The sequence below is a fragment of the Sorex araneus genome, chromosome 3 (genome assembly GCF_027595985.1).
Source record: "Sorex araneus isolate mSorAra2 chromosome 3, mSorAra2.pri, whole genome shotgun sequence".
In the NCBI taxonomy this organism is placed as follows: Eukaryota; Metazoa; Chordata; class Mammalia; order Eulipotyphla; family Soricidae; genus Sorex; species Sorex araneus.
In genome coordinates, this window is record NC_073304.1 from 113,525,647 (window position 1) to 113,544,008 (window position 18,362).

The following is an 18,362-nucleotide window of genomic DNA, read 5'->3' on the forward strand; positions in this document are numbered from 1 at the left end:
ACCTGGGACTCGGCTCACAGTGGAATGGAACCATAAGCCCCAAGGATCTGCGGCGCCTTCCACTTCCTCCTCGAACCCTGGAAACTCACAGTTACTCCTGCCGCAGTCGAGGTCCTGCTCGGGGTGAGAGGAGGGAGAATTGCAGCTTTAGGCTCAGAAGTTGCTGCTGGAAAGTGATGATCAGGCTGATCAGGCAGGAGCCAGTTTCGAACCCTGGCACAGTGGGACTCATGCTTCTTGCCCCTGGTGTCCTGCTTAGTCACAGAACCGCAGGCTACCCGGGAAGAGACTTACTTTGGGGAATCGTGGTGGGGGAGGGGTGGGGGCTGGGCCACACTCGGTGCTGCCCAGGGCTTATCCTGGGCTCAGGACTCACTCCTGGGGGTTCTTGGAGGACCATATGGGGGTGCCAGGGATGGAACCTGGGTTGGCTGCACGCAAGGCAGGTGCTCCACCTGCTGTCACACAGCTCCAGCTATGTAGACTCCTGAACAGATGTCTGTTTCCGTGTCAGGTTCTTTCTTGGGTCGTGAAGCCTTAGTGAGTTTGATCAAAGTCCGGACCTACATCCCAGAGAAGTACACCAGCATCCACAGGAGTGTCACTGGCATCCATCTGCAGCTTACTCCTGAGCCCAAGCCCGATGTGTCACCCACTCGCACTGGTTTCCCGAGAAAACCCATCGAGGGTAATCGATTGGCTCCCAAGTCATGCAGTTATTTAAAGTGGAATGAAAAATCACATCCCAAGAGCAGATGGTGTTGATACTCTTGTTTCAAGCAAGACCTACAGGGTTTGTTTCCCTCAAATAAAAGCAGCTCCTCCCTCTAAAGAGGCAGGACCGTGAAGAAACCTTTTCCTGGGTGCAGGAGGGGCAGAGGACAGACGTGGGGTCTACTGGTAGGAAGAGTTCTGGGCGCCTGTGGGGTCCCCCACGGTTTACAAACGAGGTTCAATCTGCCAGGCATTTGTGACATGCCCTCCCTCCCCCACCCCTGCACTGTGGAGGGGGCTCCTTTGCTCCTTTTCTTGGCCATACTCGGTGATGCTCAGGGGACCATGTGGGATGCAGGGGACAGAAGCTGGACTGGTGGTATGCAAGGCCAGCACCCGAGTCGCAGCCCGTCTCTTCAGCCCTGGGACTCCTTTCAGGCCTCGTCCTAGCAGTCTGAGCTGTGGTCACTCGGGGCCTTAGCAGTGGCCGAAGGGCTAAAGGGAGGCTCCAGCAGACCTTCATGAGGACATCTCAGGTCGGAGGCTAGGTAGGATCTGGGGTCCCAGGGGGTGGCAGGGGACAGCGCTCTCTTCCTCCTCCAGCAGCACCACCCCCCCCAAACTGTCAACCCCCTCTAGGCTTGGGGGTTAAGCTGCACAAACTGGGGCAGGGAGATGGCACCGGGAACATCGAGGAAAACTCTGGGTCAGGGCCTCTGGAACTCCAGTTTTGGGTGTCGGCGCGAGGGGCCTGCTCTCCTTCTCTCAGGCATTGTTTGAGGAGTTCTCATAACCAGGAGCCTCGGAAGCGGGCGGGCGGGGCGGGGGAGGGTTTTCTGGCGGGGAGGTGTCTCCGATTGCTGGGCTGGCTGAGTGCCCAGGCCCGGAACCCGATGCTGGCTGCTGCCCTGGGGGGGTCCCCACTCTGCGGACGCCCTCCGCGGCCCGAGCCCGGGAGACTGGGGAGGGGGCGTGGGGGGGACCCTGCCCGAGCCGGGGTGGGGTGGGGGCGCGCCTTCTCCTTCTCCTCCGCTCACTCCTCCCCTCCTCCTCCCCATCGCCTGCCCCTCCTCCTCTTTTCCCCCTCCTCCCCCTCCCCCTGCCCTCCCCTCCTCCCTCCTCCCCTCCCTCCTCCTCCTCCTCCTCCTCCTCCTCCTCCTCCTCCTCCCGCCAACATGGCTGCGCTGGGCGGCCGCTGAGCCGGGCCGCGCCGCCAGGCCCCGCGCGTGGCCCCGCGCCGAGCCGGGCCGAGCCGGGCCGGGCCGGGCCGGGCCGGGCGGCCGCATGGAGCCGCGGCGCGGCCTGGCGCAGGCGCTGACGGAGGCGGACGCGGTGCTGGGGCTGCTGGAGGCCGCGGGCGCGCTGAGCGCGGGCGAGCGGCGGCGGCTGGACGCGGCGGCGGGCGGCGCCAGGGCGGAGCTGCTGCTGCAGCTGCTGCTGGCCCGCGCGCGCGACCCCCCGCCCGAGCTGCGCGCCGCGCTGGAGCGGCCGCGGGCGCCCCCGCCGCGGGCCCCGCACGTCGCGGCCGAGCCGCCCGCGGGCGCGGGTGAGTGGGGCGCGCGGCCTGCGGCGGGGCGGGCGGGCGGGCGCGGGGCGCGGGGCGCGGGCACCTGCCTTTGTGGCCTGGCGGCCGCGGGACCGGACCCCGCCCGCGGCCGTCGGTGCCCGGCGCCGGGCGCCCTGCGCGGGACCCATTGTTCCGGCCCACTCCTCGCAGCCGGGTGCCACCGCCCGAGCGTGGGTGCCCCGCGCTGCGGGCGAGCTGCCCGCGGGCCGAGGGCCGCCCCGCCGCGCGTGGACCCGGGCGGCGAGACCTGCGCAGACGCGTGTTGGAAGCCCCCCGGCGGGGCGTGACCTGACCGACGCGGTGCCCGTGGCAGCCCGACGGTCGCGGGTCCTGTAACCGCACTTTACAGGGCGGGGACTGACGGCCAAACTGCTGGCCACACACGTGTGCCACGGGTGGCCACCCCCGCCCTGGGCCCCCAGGACTCCCCTGTGCCTCCAGTAGTGGTCTGAGATGCTGGGCTAAGGCGTGAGGTCAGGGACAGGGGGAGGCTCCCGGGCGCCGTCTGTCTTTTCTTTTCCAGCTTTTGGGCCATCCTGGCAGTGGGTGCTCGGGCCTTATTCCCGGCTCTGTGCTCAGGGATCACTCCCAAGGGGTCGAACCCGGGCGCTCCGGGCACGGCCAGCCTTAGCGGCTGGGCTGTATCTTTCCAGCTCTGACTTTTTTTCTTTTTAATTGCTTTCATGGATCTATTTTTGAAGGAGGAAGTTTGTCAAGGAAACGCAGAAGTTAGAGTGCAGATTCAGTTCTCACTGGGGCAGGACATGTTTGGATCCATGCTAGGTTTAATGTCTAGAATAGAGGAATCCGTGCCATTAATTAGCCCCCTCACGCCCCCACCCCTCACTCCATCCCTGCTAGAGAAGGCCGAGCTTCACTTGGCCAAAGTTCAGGGAGCTGGTCCTGAGCTCCGAGAAGGAGATGGAGTAGGGTTTGCATTTTACCTCTCGAGCAGTGATTTCACACCCCAGTCCATCAGACTGGGGGATACTAGCTTTGTGGAGGCTTGTGAAATCCTCAGGAAAATAATTTTCAGGGGGAAGTTCTTTTTATGTTTTCATTTTGTGTTTTCACTTTTGGGCTACACTCTGCAGTGCTCAAGGCTCACTCCTGGCTCTGTGCTCAGGGGATCCTGTGATGCGGGGATGGGACCAGGGTGAGCTGTGTACCAGGCACACACACGCCTTACCCACTGGACTGTCGCCCCAGTGCAGGGAAGTTCATTTTCCTTAAACCTTTAGAAAAAAAAAAAAGGAGAGTGTTGGTGGTAAGATGTGGCTGTGGGTGAGCGAGGCGGAGCTGCTGCAGGGACTGTCTGCAGGGACGAGTCGCCTGTGCCTGTCCCTTGGCCAGCGGGAGCCCAGGGAGAGTACTTCAGCTGGTGGCTTTCGGGGTGAGGAGTGGGGCTCGTCCCAGAGGGCGGGGCCAGGGACCCCTCTCTGTGCTCAGCCGCCCCAGCCTGCCCTGCCACCACCTCATGCCTCCGTCCTGTGCAGGTCCAGCCTCTGTCCGCCTGTGGCTCAGCGTCAGCGTCAGGCGCTGGGGGAACCAGAGCATCAGGGGGGCTTAGGGTCCTCAGTGTGTCCCTCCACTCAGATCGTCCCTGTCCACCATACCCATCCCTGCAAAAACGGGGGCACTTGCCGTGCACACCTGAGTTCGATCCCTGGCCCTGCGTTTAGTGCCCCACCCTCCCACCGGGGGTGATTCCTGAGCATTGCTGGGTGTGGCCCCCCCAGCAAGACCCCAGGCCAACAGGTGAAATGCCTGTCTCCGCTGGCCCGGCCTGCTGTGCTGTGGAGAGACGCTGGCCTCCGAGGGGCCAGGCCGCCGTGCAGACCAAACCTGCTGGTCCTGCTCACCTCAGCTCAGACGGCGCTGGATTCGTCTGTGTATCGAGTTCTGCTCCGGGGTTGAGGGTGGGGGGCTCGCTCCGCAGCAGGGTGCAGGTTGGTGGGTGCCCTTTGCTCTCACTCAGCGGGATTCCTGCCCCCTTCGTGCAGTCAGAGCCCGGGCCCGGCCTTGTGGGGCAGGACGGGCCGAGTCAGCCGAAGCCTGTGCCCTGTGCTGCATGCAGCCACCGTTCCTGCTTCCCGCCAGCCTTGCGCTCCGAGGGGCTTTAATTCTGTTGCTCAGGACTTACTCCTGGTTCTGTGCTCAGGGATCATTCCTGGCGAGGCTCAGGGGAGCCTGTGGGGTGCAAAGTCAGCACCTTCCCCTGCCCTGTCTCTCCTGGATGCTGTGGTTTGGCCTGTTGGTCCATCCTGTGGACGGGCAGGACCGTCCTCCCTGGTCCCTGGAGCTGTACCCAGACTTGCTCTGGGCTCTTTCGTGGCTCACACACGCCCCGCGCAGGCCTTCCCTTTCGCTTGCAGTCAGCCATTGCTCAGGGGAGGTTTTCTCATGCTCCCTACCTCCCCACCTGTTCCTGGTGAAGGCCCTTCTTGGCTGCATGCCTCAGTGTCTTCATCTGTGGGATGGGGCTGCAGGGGCTCTGCGTGTGCCTCTCTGGCCCTGGGAGCGCAGAATCTGATTGGGAGAGGCCTCGAGTACCTGCCCTGTGCTCGCCAGGCGGGCAGGCAGAGACCGGGTGTCGGGATGTAATTTCAGCCTGCCGCTCACTGCCTGCTTGCCACAGTGACATTATGAAGCTGATCGGCTGAGTGACACAGATGCCAGCTGGCTTCTCTCTCTCTTTTTATTTAACTTTGTTGTTTGTTTGTTTGTTTTTGCACAGGGTGGGGGTGGGGGTTGGGTCACACCTGGCAACACTCAGGGGTTACCACTGGCTCTGCATTCTGCCTGGCCCTGCACTCCTGGCGGTGTTAGTGGGACCATTTGGCTTTTTTTTTTTTTTTTGGTTTTATGCCAGGCGGGTGTCTTACCCACTGTACTATCTATCTCTCCAGTCCCTTGGGGGACCATATGGGATGCTGGGGATTGAACCCAAGTGTGCAAGGCAAATGCCCTACCCATTGCACTATTGCTCTGGCCCCTTTATTTAACTTAAAAAATTGGGGGCCACTCCTGGCTATGTTCAGGGGTTAACCTGGCAGTGCTTGGGGAGAGACCGTGCAGTGCTGGGGGTCCAGCTGGGGCCTCCCAGGGAAACTGTGACTGCCCTAAATCTGCATTTTTGTCTTCCTGTTTGTTCTGATCCTGAGTTCCCTTGGTTGCTGGAGTGGCTCGTGCGGTGCTCAGGGCTGCCCCCGGCCTCTGGGGCTGTGTAGGCAGATACTCTACCTCTGGGCCAACCCAACCCCTTTTTTTTCCTGTTTTTATTTGTGTTGTTTTGCTTTTGTTTGGGGGCCATATTTGCTCAGGACTTACTCCTGGCTCTGTGCTCAGGGATCTCCTTGTGGAGCTCTCGGAACCACGTGCAGTGCCAGGGGTTGAACCCAGGCCAGCTATATGCCGGCAAGTGCCCTGCCCACTATACTATCTCTTCCAGTCCCTCCCTGCCATCCCCTGAGTTTCACAACAATCTGGCTGACTCAGTATCCCCGGCCAAGAAAAAAGAGACAGTGGTGTTAGTTGGAGAAGCTGAGGAAGGCTTCCTGGAGGAGGTGGGCATTCCAGGCAGAGGCGGAGCCTTGGGAAGTACAGCCCAGCCTGAGCAGAGTGGGGCTTAGCAGGGCCTTCGAGTGCGTGAGGGCGCATTGGGGATTTGGAGTTTGGGTGAAGCCTGAAATGTAGGGATTAAACCAGACAAGAGTGCAAGTTGGTGGCGATTTGTTTGTTTGTCTGTTTGTTAGTTGGCCACACCCGGCGATGCTTAGGGGCTACTCCTGGCTCTGCACTCAGGAATCACCCCTGGCTGTGCCCAGGAGGCCATATGGGATGCTGAGGACTGAACCGTGGCCAGCTGCGTGCAAGGCAAAGGCAAAATATCATTGCTTTGGCCTTTGCTTTTGCTTTTTTGGGCAATACCAGGTGGTGCTCAGAGGTTATTCCTGGCCCTGCACTCAGGGATCACCCCTGGTGGATGCCAGGGATTGAACCCAGGTCGGCTGCATGCAGGTCAGACGCCCTGCCTGTTGTCCTATTGCTCCAGCCTACATTTAAACTCTTTTTTTTCTTTTTTTGGTTCACACCCAGCGATGCTCAGGGGTTATTCCTGACTCTGCACTCAGGATTTATCCTGGCAGTGCTCAGGGGACCATGTGGGATGCCGGGGGTCGAACCCAGGTCGGCTGTGTGCAAGACAAATGCCCTTCCTGCTGTACTATCGCTCCAGCCCCTACATTTAAACATTTTTAATTTAGGAATAACACTGCTGGACTTCCCCAGGCTGCCGGTTGTTAGATGTGATTTATTATTTATTCAAAAGATGGTTGCCTGGATGGACCATTTGTTCTTTCCTCACTTGCTCCATTTCTCCATCAACCCTGCGTGTCTGCAGTGGCAGGGATAGGAGGGGAAGCTCCCGCGACTTCAGTTCTTCCTTTCCTTTTTCCCTTTTCTTTATGGTCTTTTGGGCCATACCTAAGGGTGCTGGGGGCTAGTCGGGATCTTCCTGGCCTCAGAATACCATGCAGTGCCGGAATTAAACCAGGGTTGGCCACGTGCAAGGCAAGCGGGCAGTCTTTCTGGAGGTTTGTGAGACACTGCAGAGGAGCATGACGGGAATGGCTGAGCAGATTTGGTGGTATTATTATTGACTGACTGGTTTGGTTGGGGGCTCACCCTGAGGTACTTAAAGGGCCTTGTGGTGCTGGGACTTAAACCTGCACCTCCAGCTTGCAAAGCATGTGCCCTAGCCCATTGAGATACTCCCCAGGCCTTCTATTTTTATTAGTGGGGCCACACTCAGTGATGGGAGGGGGGAACTGGGGAGCCTGGGGCCACTCTGGGTGGTGCTCCTCCCCCCAGCCTCCGCAGGTGCTGGGGGGAAGGCAGCTAACAGGGCTCTAACTCACTTGTCACCACTTGAGCCAGCTGTCTGGCCCTGAGGGCAGACTTTGATTTCTTTGAGTGTTGGTTCACGGCATCCTGTATTGCAGGGGGGGGAACTTAGCTTCCCCCTTGCAATAGGGCAGGAAAGAGAACCTCTTTGGCTTGGATCTTCTTGGAATGAACTGAGAAAGTGGAACTTTGGATGATCGATTTTGAATATGGCAGTTAAAAAAAAAAAGCATGAAAGTAACCTGTTTTATTCTTTGTGTATTTATATGCAAAAGCTAAAGTACTGCTATCTAATAATTAATATCCACGTGTATATGTTATATATATACTATGTGCACCCATGCATATATGTGTACATCTACGTACTTTATTTGAAGAGTTTCTAGAGACTACTTGATTAATTTTGAAGGAGAGGGAAATTAGAAGTTCCCTAAGCCGCAACTGTGTCTATAGGTCAATTGTATGTAGTTGAGTAAAGTCAGGTTTAGTTTTATTTTTTTTTCCTTTTTAGGTCACACCCGGCGATGCTCAGGGGTTACTCCTGGCTCTGCACTCAGGAATTACTCCTGGCGGTGCTTGGGGGACCGTATGGGATGCTGGGAATCGAACCCGGGTCGGCCTTGTGCAAGGCAAATGCCCTACCCGCCATACTATCGCTCCAGCCCCTAAAGTCAGGTTTAATATAGTGGCTCAATTATTTATACATTTTATTTCACAATCAAGGGTCATTTTTTTTTCCTTGGCCACTTTCTAATAGACTTTATGAAATCCTGAGCTGCAAAGTCCCTTCCACTATTGCTTGGACTTTTATGTACTTATTTTATCTGGAGAATTAGATTGGGCTAAATGTGTCAGTTTTCCTGAAAGTGGGCTAAAAGGAACAGGCTGGAGTTCCAATTCTGCTTTTCATGAAGCATGGAATTTTGGGGTGGTTTAACTTTTCCAAAGCTCAATTTCCACATTTGAAAAATGGGAGTAAGATTCAGCAACCTACCTTTACCCATTTCTTAGAGTGAGGGTCTGGCAGTGCTGTTTGTTTGTGTCATTCTGTTTCTGTGCTACACGCAGTGATACTTTGGGCTTACCTCTGACTCTGCACTCAGGAATCACTTCAGTGCTCGGTGAACTACATAGGGTGTCTGGGATTGAAGCTGGGGCTGCTGTGTGCAAGGCAAGTGCCCTACTCATTGTGCTATGGCTCCGGCCCTGGGGCTTTTAACACTGCAAGTGAAGCAGTGAAACTTATGACTTAATACAGTTCAGTTTTCCATATTTCCAGAAGTTACCATGAGGTAGAGAAGAATATCATGTTCAGATGCCTTTATTTTATTTCATTAAGTTTTTTGGGGGGCACACCTGGCTCTGCTCAGGGGTTCCTCCTGACTCTGCATTCAGGAATTACTCCTGGCGGTGCTTGGGGGACCATATGGGATGTCAGGGATCAAACCTTGGTTGGCTGTATACAAGGCAAGCACCTACCCATGGTACTGTCACTCTAGCACCTGCTTTAAAACTTTGAGCACGACAATTAACCTTTCTTTTTTACTTTTGTTTTGTTTTGGGGTTGCGTCCAGTGGTGCTCAGGGTTTACTCCTGGCTCTCTGCTCAGAGAGCACTGCTGGTGGGCTGTGTGACCTGATAGGGGATGCCTGGGATTGAACCTGGGTTGGCCCCGTGCAAGCTGGTTCCTTACCACTGTCCTCTCTTTGTAGCCCGAGGCAGTTAGTTAACTTTCCTGAGTTTGATCTCTTCCACATGCAGAAATGATGAAAAGTGTAACTACTTCCCTCTGCTATTTAGCTGTCAGTGGTAAGATGAAAGGAGGAGCATATGTTGATATTCAGAGCCAGTATTTCTCAACTGTGGACCCCCAGAATATTCCACTGCATGAGACTTGGGGGCCAACCAACCAACTGGCTGGACAGTGGGGTCAAAACAAGGTCTGAAAGGGCCAAGGTTGGAGAAAGGCCGAGAAAGACTGTTGTGAGCAGCATAGCAGGAACCTGAGACGCCTGGGATTTCCCTGATACTCCTGAAAGCTCTGGAAGAGCGCTTGCAAACGGGGGGAAACAGTGCGCGCCGTGTGTGTGTGTGGGGGGGGGGGTCTGTGTCTGTGGGTCACTGCGAGTAGAATGCTGATAGGGTCAGGAAGCATTCCCGCTGCGTGGGTGACCTGCTGCATGAAGGCCTGGGGGGTCCCTGCGTAAGTCCGGAGACCTCAGGAGCACGTGCAGATTCCTAAGTGGTGACAGCATCGTGTCAGAAGGTCGTGGGAGTGCGGGACACTTGACTGTGCCCAGATGCACACAGATGTCACCGCCCACACTGTGCTGGAAGCAGGTGGTGTGACCTTGGTGTCCAGAGTTCCCAAGGTCACCTCTCAGGACTCTGGTGGAGCGGACTGGGTGCTCACTCCCTGTCTAGTGCGGGGTCGGGGAGTCCCCTCTTTCTGCACATAGACATAGAGTGTCCCCGTGGCGACCTTGGCCACGTCCCGCGTGGGCACTTGCTCCCACCTGGACAGGGACAGACACTGGCCTGCACACACCCGTGACTCCTGCATCTCTGGATCAAGAGGGTTTTTCTTTCCTCAGAGTAAAATGTGAGGTTTTTTTGTTTGTTTGGTTAGTTGGTTGGTTTGGGGCCTCACCAGGCAGTGTTCAGGGCTCACTCCTGGCTCTGTGCTCAGAGATTACTCCTGACAGTGTTGGGGGACCAAATGGGATGCTGGGAATCGAACCCGGATCTGCCGCATGCAAGGCACATGCCCTTCTCACTAAGCTGTTGCTCCAGCCCCATGCTAGGGGTCTTAACCTCTGGTTTTGTTTTTGAGCCACATCCAGCAGGGGGCTCTTCCCAGCTGGGTGCCAGGAACCATGCCCCACCAGCATAGATCCCTGAGCCCAGCCAGCATAGATCCCTGAGCCCCACCAGCATAGATCCCTGAGCCCTGCCAGGATAGATCCCCGAGCCCCACCAGCATAGATCCCTGAGCCCAGCCAGCATAGATCCCTGAGCCCCACCAGCATAGATCCCTGAGCCCAGCCAGCATAGATCCCTGAGCCCAGCCAGCATAGATCCCCGATCCCCTCCAGCATAGATCCCCGAGCCCCGCCAGCATAGATCCCTGAGCCCCACCAGCATAGATCCCCGAGCCCTGCCAGGATAGATCCCTGAGCCCCACCAGCATAGATCCCCGATCCCCTCCAGCATAGATCCCCGAGCCCTGCCAGGATAGATCCCTGAGCCCTGCCAGCATAGATCCCTGAGCCCCACCAGCATAGATCCCTGAGCCCTGCCAGCATAGATCCCTGAGCCCCACCAGCATAGATCCCTGAGCCCTGCCAGGATAGATCCCTGAGCCCCACCAGCATAGATCCCTGAGCCCCATCAGCATAGATCCCTGAGCCCTGCCAGGATAGATCCCCGAGCCCCACCAGCATAGATCCCTGAGCCCCACCAGCATAGATCCCCGAGCCCTGCCAGGATAGATCCCTGAGCCCCACCAGCATAGATCCCCGAGCCCTGCCAGGATAGATCCCTGAGCCCTGCCAGGATAGATCCCCGATCCCCTCCAGCATAGATCTCCGAGCTCCACCAGCATAGATCCCTGAGCCCCACCAGCATAGATCCCCGATCCCCGCCAGGATAGATCTTCGAGCCCCGCCAGGATAGATCCCCGATCCCCTCCAGTATAGATCCCCGAGCTCCACCAGCATAGATCCCCGAGCCCCATCAGGATAGATCCCCGAGCCCCACCAGGATAGATCTCTGAGCCTCGCCAGGGTTGGTCCTTGAGCTGTGACCCAAACTTATACCGCCCCAACAAGACATATCCCCAGAGCTCTGTGCCCTGAATCCGCAGCTTTCCGTGTCTTCCTCAGGGTCGGGTTCTCGGCATACATTCGGGGCTACCTGCCTGCAGGGAGGCTATTCACCAGCCCCAGATCAGTGGGAAGGAGCCTTCCGGAGTTGGCAGGCAAATGCCATCCCCACTGTCCTGTCACTGGCCCTCCCTCTCCCCCGAGACCATCCTTTGAGGAGGATACTGCCTGTGCTCTGAGCCGCTGAACTCGAAAAGCACATTGAGATGAGCTTATTTTGCAAGAAATGATCCCTGGAGGGTCTTGGGTGCTGGTGTTGGGCCACTGGTGGGACCTGTTCTCTGACCCCGAGGCCTGAGAGTGGCCTGGCCTGTAGAATGTGTAAGGGCATGGGCTCAAGCCTGCCCACTCTCCTCTCTCCTGCTCTCTCCATCCTCCCTCCATTTCCTTTTAATTATATTTCTAAGCAATGCTTTGGCTACTGTTTTCTCATATAGGGGACACTCCCGGGGTCACTGGAGCGTGAGGTTGAGCGTGGTGTCTGCCCCCTCCCTCAGTGCAGCACCTGGAAACCTTTCCTGAGCGTTGGTTTCCTCCACCCCTTGCCCCTTTCTATAGCGCTGAGCAAGCACGTCCCCTGTCCCATCGTCCGCACAGCAACCGGCTTACTGTGACAGAAGCATGACCTGTGGGTCAGTATGGCCACATTCTGCCTCCCTGTGTGCACAGAACAGCTGGGCCCATTTAGCAGCTGGGCCTCAAGTGGAATGAGGCCTCTAAAATTTTTTGTTTTTGTCACACCCTCAACAGTGCTCAGGGGTCATTCCTGGGGAGGCTTGGGGGGCTCCGTGTGGTATTGGGGATTGAACTCAGGTCTGCTGCTTGCAAGGCAAGCACTCTACCTGCTGTTCTGTCTCCCTGGTTCCCCCGACACACACACACACACACACACATACACACACACACACACACGTTTTTGGGCCACGTCTAGTGGTGCTCAGGGATTAGCCAGGGGTCATTCCTGGTTGATTTAGGGGAACTTAGGGTATGCCAGAGATCGAACCCAGGTTGGCCTCATGCAAGGCAAGCACCGTGCACACTGTACTATCGCTCTAGCCCCAAAGCCATTTTTATAACTGACAATATTCAGTTTCTTCTTGCATTTAGTTTCATTGAAACCAAGAAGCTTGTACACTTTTAACTTTTGAAGCTGTGATAGGAAGATTGTAAAATAAGCAGGAATAAACTGACAACAGAGCATGTGAATTCTGATTCACATGTGCAAGATCCTACAGGTTTGGCTGATTCTCTTGTGGCAGGGCAGGGCTTATGCCACCAGGAGGAGAGAATTTTGTGTTAAGAATGTCATTGTAGTGGGAGCAGAGCATAGGGAGTTTGCCTTGCACTCGGCTGACCCGTGCTCTTTCCCCAGCACCCCGGCATCCCATATGGTCTCCCAAGTCCTGCCAGGAATAATCCCTGAGCACCACAGGGTGTTGACCCCAAACCCACCCTCGCCCACCAAAACAAAAAAAGTGGAAAAAATGTCATGGTGGTGGGGAACCATAGTATACCAGGTAGAGCATTTGCCTTAAATGGCCGAGGTCTAGCCCAGCGCCCCATGTGGTCCCCTGAGCCTGTCAGGTGTGACCCCTGAGCAGAGCCAGGAGTGATGCTCTCTTCCTTCTCCCCTTTGTCCATCTCGTCATCATCTTCACCTTGGTCTGCGTCGCAGTCTCCGTCAGTATCTTTCAGTCCTTCCTCTTCGTCATTATCATCTTCTTCATCGTTCACCATCCGTGTCATGGCTTTGACCGGAGACAGTCCTTGGGGCCCTCCCCTGTGTCATCTCCTTGCACCAGCACGCGCCCTGCTCTCCCCGCTGCCTTCACTCTGCATTTGGCTGGGGGTTCAGCGGGCTTCAGGAAAAGGCACCGCTCAGTAAGATGAATTTCTTTGGAGAGAACTTTATTTTTGAAGGGTTTTTATTAAAAATCTAGAGGCTGGAGAGTGATAGCAGAGTAAGTGATGAAGCACTTGCCTTGCATGTAGCCAATCCAGGTTTGACCCCTGGACCACACAGGGTCCCCTCGCATCACCAAGAGTGAGCCCTGAGCAAAGAACCAGGAGGAAGCCCTGAGCACTGCTAGGTATGGATGTCCCAGAAACCAAATTTTAAAAAAAATCTGTAACTTGATTGAATATCTTTAAGTTTCTGTTCTTGTCGAAAATGAAGTGCCGCTTTCCCCTCTCGAAGCAGTGCAGAGGTTATGGTAGGTTGGCAAGTATTGTTACTGCTCAGATTTTTTTTTTCCCCACACTTGACAGTGCTCAGGGCTTATTCCTGGCTCTGCACTCAGGAATTACTTCTGGTGGGGCTTGGGGTTGTGGGGGGGGACCCTCAAATATTTTGATGATCAATTCTGATTTCTTTTGAAAAATGTTTCTGTGCTGTTTTTCAAAGTGTCCTCCACTGGTTTGTTTATTAAGTCCCTGTTTCATTGTGGAATGCATCAGTATTTCAGTTGCTTCTTGCTGCTCTCTTTCTGCCACCTGCAAACCCAGACTTGGAAGCTGGCTCTTGCAGCACTGGGGGGCCAGGCTGGGGCAATTGAAAGACCCATGGTGTGCAGAGGCAGGTTTGGAGGGAGCTTGTCAATTAGTTTCTTAATGTCACCTCCCTGAATTGACACTGCTTCCCGTGTTTTAGAAGTGTCTTTATAAGTGACTTCAAATCAGGGTTTTTCACAGGCTGCCCAAGTTGTATTTTGGTACTGTGGGTCTGAGTTTTTCTCATCATTCCCAGCTGCGCCCTTGTGCCAGGCTTTTGTTTAAGGTAAACTGAGTCCTTATCAGTGCCATCAGTGAGGAAGGGAACTCTTCTGGGAGGGAACCTTTTTCTGGGGTGTCCAGGTACACATTGGATGAGCACAGGGTGATCACTTGGTGGACTCATCTTCAATCTCATTTCCTTACTGGATTGTTACACTTAGATGAAATAATGTAGGTGAAGTGAAAAGCTCTTCATTGTCTCTTCAACAGGGAATCTCCCCCCCCCCCCTTTTTTTGGTTGGAGGCTGCATTGGCCGTGCTCAGGACTCTCCAGATGCTGTGCTAAGGAATCGCTCTGGGTGGGCTCAGGCGCCCTGTGGGGTGTCGAGGATTGAACCAGAGTCGGCTGTGTGCAAAGCAAGCACTCATCTCCCGATACTATGTCTCTGACCCCCAGGGCCCTTTTAATGAAAATTCAGATGTGTGCAGGAGGCAGGGAAGCACAGTGGTGAAGGGGAGAGGCTGGGACAAATGCCTTTCCCTTGTGGGCTTCCTGAGGCACCTCAAGGGCCTCCCGAACGTGGTTTGCAAACTGCTGCTGTGGATGTTGCTTCTTTTGCTTCACGCCAGAGGTTGAACCGAGGCCTCCTGTTTGGAAGGTATGTGCTTCCTCACCGAGCCACATACCTGGCCTCGCTTGCATGCTTGTTTTTTCTCTTTGGGTCACACCCAGTGGTGCTCAGGGGTTACCATATGGGATGCTGGGGACTGAACTGGTCAGCCACGTGCAAGGCAAACACCCTACCTGCTGTACTATCGCTCTGGCCCTCCCCCCTTTTCTTTTTTTTCTCGTTGGGTCACACCCAACAATACACAGGGTTACTCCTGGCTCTGCACTCAAGAATTACCCCGGCAGTGCTCAGGGGACCATATGGGATGCTGGGAATTGAACCTGGGTCGGCTGCATGCAAGGCAAACGCCCTACCCGCTGTGCTATTGCTCTAGCCTTCCCCCCCCCCTTTTTTTTGGAAAAAAAAATGCTTTCAGTGTGAGAGAGACCCCGTGAGGCTGATCCAGCTGGGCTGGGTGGGGGGGGCTGTCGCTGGCCTCTGCTCCTGGAGACACTTGTATCCTCACCTGTCCCTCCCTTTCCCTCTGTAGGTTTTCTTTTCATTCCTTTTTGTCTTGGGTCACACCCAGCAGTCACTCCTGAGGGGCTCAGGGGACTCTATGGGATGTGGGGAGTTAGGCCCCGGTTGGCTGCACCTGTGGCAAGTGCCATACCCACTCTCCTCTTGCCCCAGTCTCAGGCTGGGGGCCTTTTCTTTTTTCTTTCTTTCTTTTTTTTTTTTTTTTAATTTTATTAGTGAATCACCGTGAGGTACAGTTACAAACTTATGAACTTTCATGTTTACGTTTCAGTCATACAGTGATCAGTGATTGTTTACATCCCTCCACCAGTGCCCATTCTCCTCCACAAATGTTCCCAATATCCCTCCCACCACCCACACCCCAACCCCCACCACCGCACCCCGCCTCTAACAACTCTTACTGGGCCAAAGAGAGAGCTCAGTGGGTAGGGCACTTGCCTTGTGTGCTGCTGGCCCCAGTGCAATCCCTGGCACTGCATTTGGTCCCTTGAGCACATCCACGAGTGATTCCTGAGTGCAGAGCCGGGAGTAAGCCCTGAGCACCCTGGTGTGGCACAAAGCCCAAGAAACCAAGAGAGAATGTGAATTTGAAATGCAATGCCAAGACCCTACACTCTGTTCGGGGCAGGCTCCCTCGAGCGCCAGGGCTGCTGTGAGCAGGCCCTTTAGTCCAGTCGGCGGGAGCCCACCCAGAGAGACCAAGACACGCTGTGCCCCAAACACACCAAGGGCAGAAGACACAGCCTGGCCACAGCGGCTGCAGGGCGGGCTCCCACGTCCATCCCTGCTGGTGGACAGACAGCGCCAGGGAACCACCTGCACGTCCCCCTGGCAGGGGCTCGTGTTTTTGCCGCCCAACTAACGTTTCCTCCTGCAGCACAGGGGTGGGGCTCAGGGAGGGCACACGTGGGGGTACTGAGGCGCCCTAGGGCGGCTTGCAGGGCAGATGCCACCCAGTCCTGCCTCTGCACCCAGGGGTCCTTCTGATGGTGCTGGGGGACCATGTAGGACCTTGGCTTTGGGGCCCCCAGTCTTCCCAGTGAGGCTGCATTTCACAGTGCCCCCATCCCTGCTCCATTCCCGACCCTCGGGAGGAAAGCCTTTGCCAGCCCGCCAGGCCGGGACGGGGCTCCCGCCGCTGAGGCCAGGCAGGCCGCAGAGCAGTGCTCATTGTCACGCACTGCATGTGTACCGCCAGCCGAGCTCCGGGGCCCGGTACCCCTCGTCTTTGCCCCGCACCCGCTCAATCTGCAGATGGGCTCGGAGCACCTGGCCATAGCAGGGGCCGTTTGGAGACAGATGTGGGATGGACATCAGAAATTCGGTGTCTTGGGAGAGAATGGGGCGGGCCGGCTGGCGGTACCTGCACCACTCACTCTCCCTCACTCTCGGTGACTCAGCAGAAGCCGACTGCCGGCTTAGTCACGGGGCAGAGTTCAAGCAGGAAATGGAAATTTTTAGCCCCAGAGGATTCTCCTTTAAGAAAGATCAGAGTGACCCGGGGCTAGTGACAGTGTACCGGGAGGGCGCTTGTCTCGCAAGCTCCAACACCCCCGCAACCAAAGAGCCCCTGAGCACAGAGCCAGGAGTAATTTCTGAGCACCGCCAGCTGTGACCCCCAAAACCAGAAAGAAACAAAAAAATGATAAGGGGTTGATGCCCCTGGGGATGCGGTGTGGGCACTGGATCAGGGAGAAAGCAAGAGGGAAAAGAAAAACAAAATGAGTAACTTTGTAATTTTGTAATTCACTGACTCAGTTAAAAAACAAAGAAGAAAGGAGAAAGGAAAGTGGACCTGGGCTCTGGTCCTCGGAGAGGGCTGACCTCCTTGGCCTCCTGCCCGTTGTCCTTGTCTGAGCGCGGGAGGGCGACACGTGGACCAGCTGCCCGGCCGGCCCCTGCACTCACCCTCTGCCCAGCTGCCCTCAGGAAGGCTCCTCACCCCGGGGCTCCAGCGGGCCGCAGGACCCTGCCTTTCCCACCTGCTGTGTGAATGTGTGTCCACCCTGCTGTGGTTCTGGGGGGCAGCTTAGCTGATGGTTCCCTCCCCCTCCCTCCTTCCGGCTTTTCTGTTTGTTTGTACGCTTGTTTGTTTTGGAGCCACACCCATCGGTGCTCAGGGCTGCCTCCTGGCTCCTGGTGGGAATCAGGGGGCCCTATGGGGTGCTGGGGAGTGAATCCAGGCCGGCTCCATGCAAGGCAAGTGCCCTCCCTGCTGTGTGGTCACTCCAGCCCCTTTGTTTGGAGCAAGAGGACTTTCATGCAGGACTCTGGAAGGTTCTCGGAAGGGAGGCCAGGAAGCTGCTTCCCAGCACTGAGGGGAAGTCCAAGGCCCCGACCCGTGCCACCTGGCTGATGGGTCATGGTAGGAACTCCTGGGCTCGAGGGGGTGCGGGTGGGTGCGCGCCGAGGGCATGGAGACGCAGGCCAGAGCAGCGGGCGGCACCGGCCAGTCTGGCCGCGGCTTCCGGTTGGCCTTCCTGCGATTTTATTATTATTATTATTATTATTTTGAGGCTGTTGGAAGTGAGAGAGAGAGAGAGAGAGGTGGGGGAGAAGAGTGGGGGAGAGCTAGTCCATCTGAGCAGGAGAGGGCTGGGCTTTCTGTGGGGTGGCCAGGGCTGTGTCTGTGGGCCCCGTGGCTGTGTGGCACTGGGGGAGGTGCAGGGACGGATTCCTGCTGGTGTCCCCTGCTTCCTGTTGCTTTGTCAGGGGCAGAGTGGCCGGTGAGGATGGCAGGGCACTGGGGAGGCGGTCAGCAGAGAGGTAGAAGCATGCGTCTGAGGCTCGGGGAGCCGCAGAGATGTGAGGCATTTGCCTTGCTCGCGGCTCACTCGGTTTGACCCCCAGCACCCCGTAAGGTCTCCCGCACCCAGCTGCCACCCCTGAGCACAGAGCCAGGAGTGAGTGCTGCTAGGTGTGGCCTCAGCCTCCGCCCCCTCGAGGAATCCCGGGTCTGAACCTAATTGCTGAGTTTGAGTCCCAAGCCTTGCCGCCGTGACCCTGGCTGCGGCACTCGCCCGGGCTGTGAGGCGGGTGGCTGGGCCTGAGCACTGAGGGAGCGTCTGTCTGCCGTGTCCAGAGCCAGGCTGGCTTCCTGCCAGCGTGCCCTCCTGTGTCCCACTCGGAGGGCTGCCCTGCCCTGCTGCCCCCCCTTCCTGCCTGCAGGCCGGTGTGACCTTGTCGGGACTCTGAGCAGGTGAGCCTCCCAGGCAGTCACGAGGGCGTGAGCTGTGGCTGGCAGCTCCGCCCCCGCGGGAGCAGGTGGGTGCGGGGTCTGGGCAGCGCTGGTGCACCTGTAGTTGTGGACGCCTGTGTCTGTGCCGTCACTGATCCCGCGTGGCAGCCATCACCTGTCAGGGTTTTCTCTCCTCCTGGGGGAGCCTCCAAGGGTTTGATTATAAACAAAATAATCAATTTTGTTTATTT

General features: G+C 56.8%; 1 protein-coding gene across 2 annotated transcripts in view; it reads left to right on the plus strand.

Annotated features, from left to right (window-relative positions):
• The first annotated feature begins 1,216 nt into the window (after nt 1–1,216).
• DLG5 (discs large MAGUK scaffold protein 5) overlaps nt 1,217–18,362 on the plus strand; it is a 91,739-nt gene continuing 74,593 nt past the window's right edge. The window contains exon 1 of one of the 2 annotated variants that reach the window (XM_055131887.1): nt 1,217–1,262. The gene's annotated coding sequence lies outside the window, so the exon portion shown is untranslated. Of the gene's footprint in view, nt 1,263–2,079; nt 2,261–18,362 lie in introns of those variants that run through there. The other variant, XM_055131885.1, reaches the window with a different exon arrangement.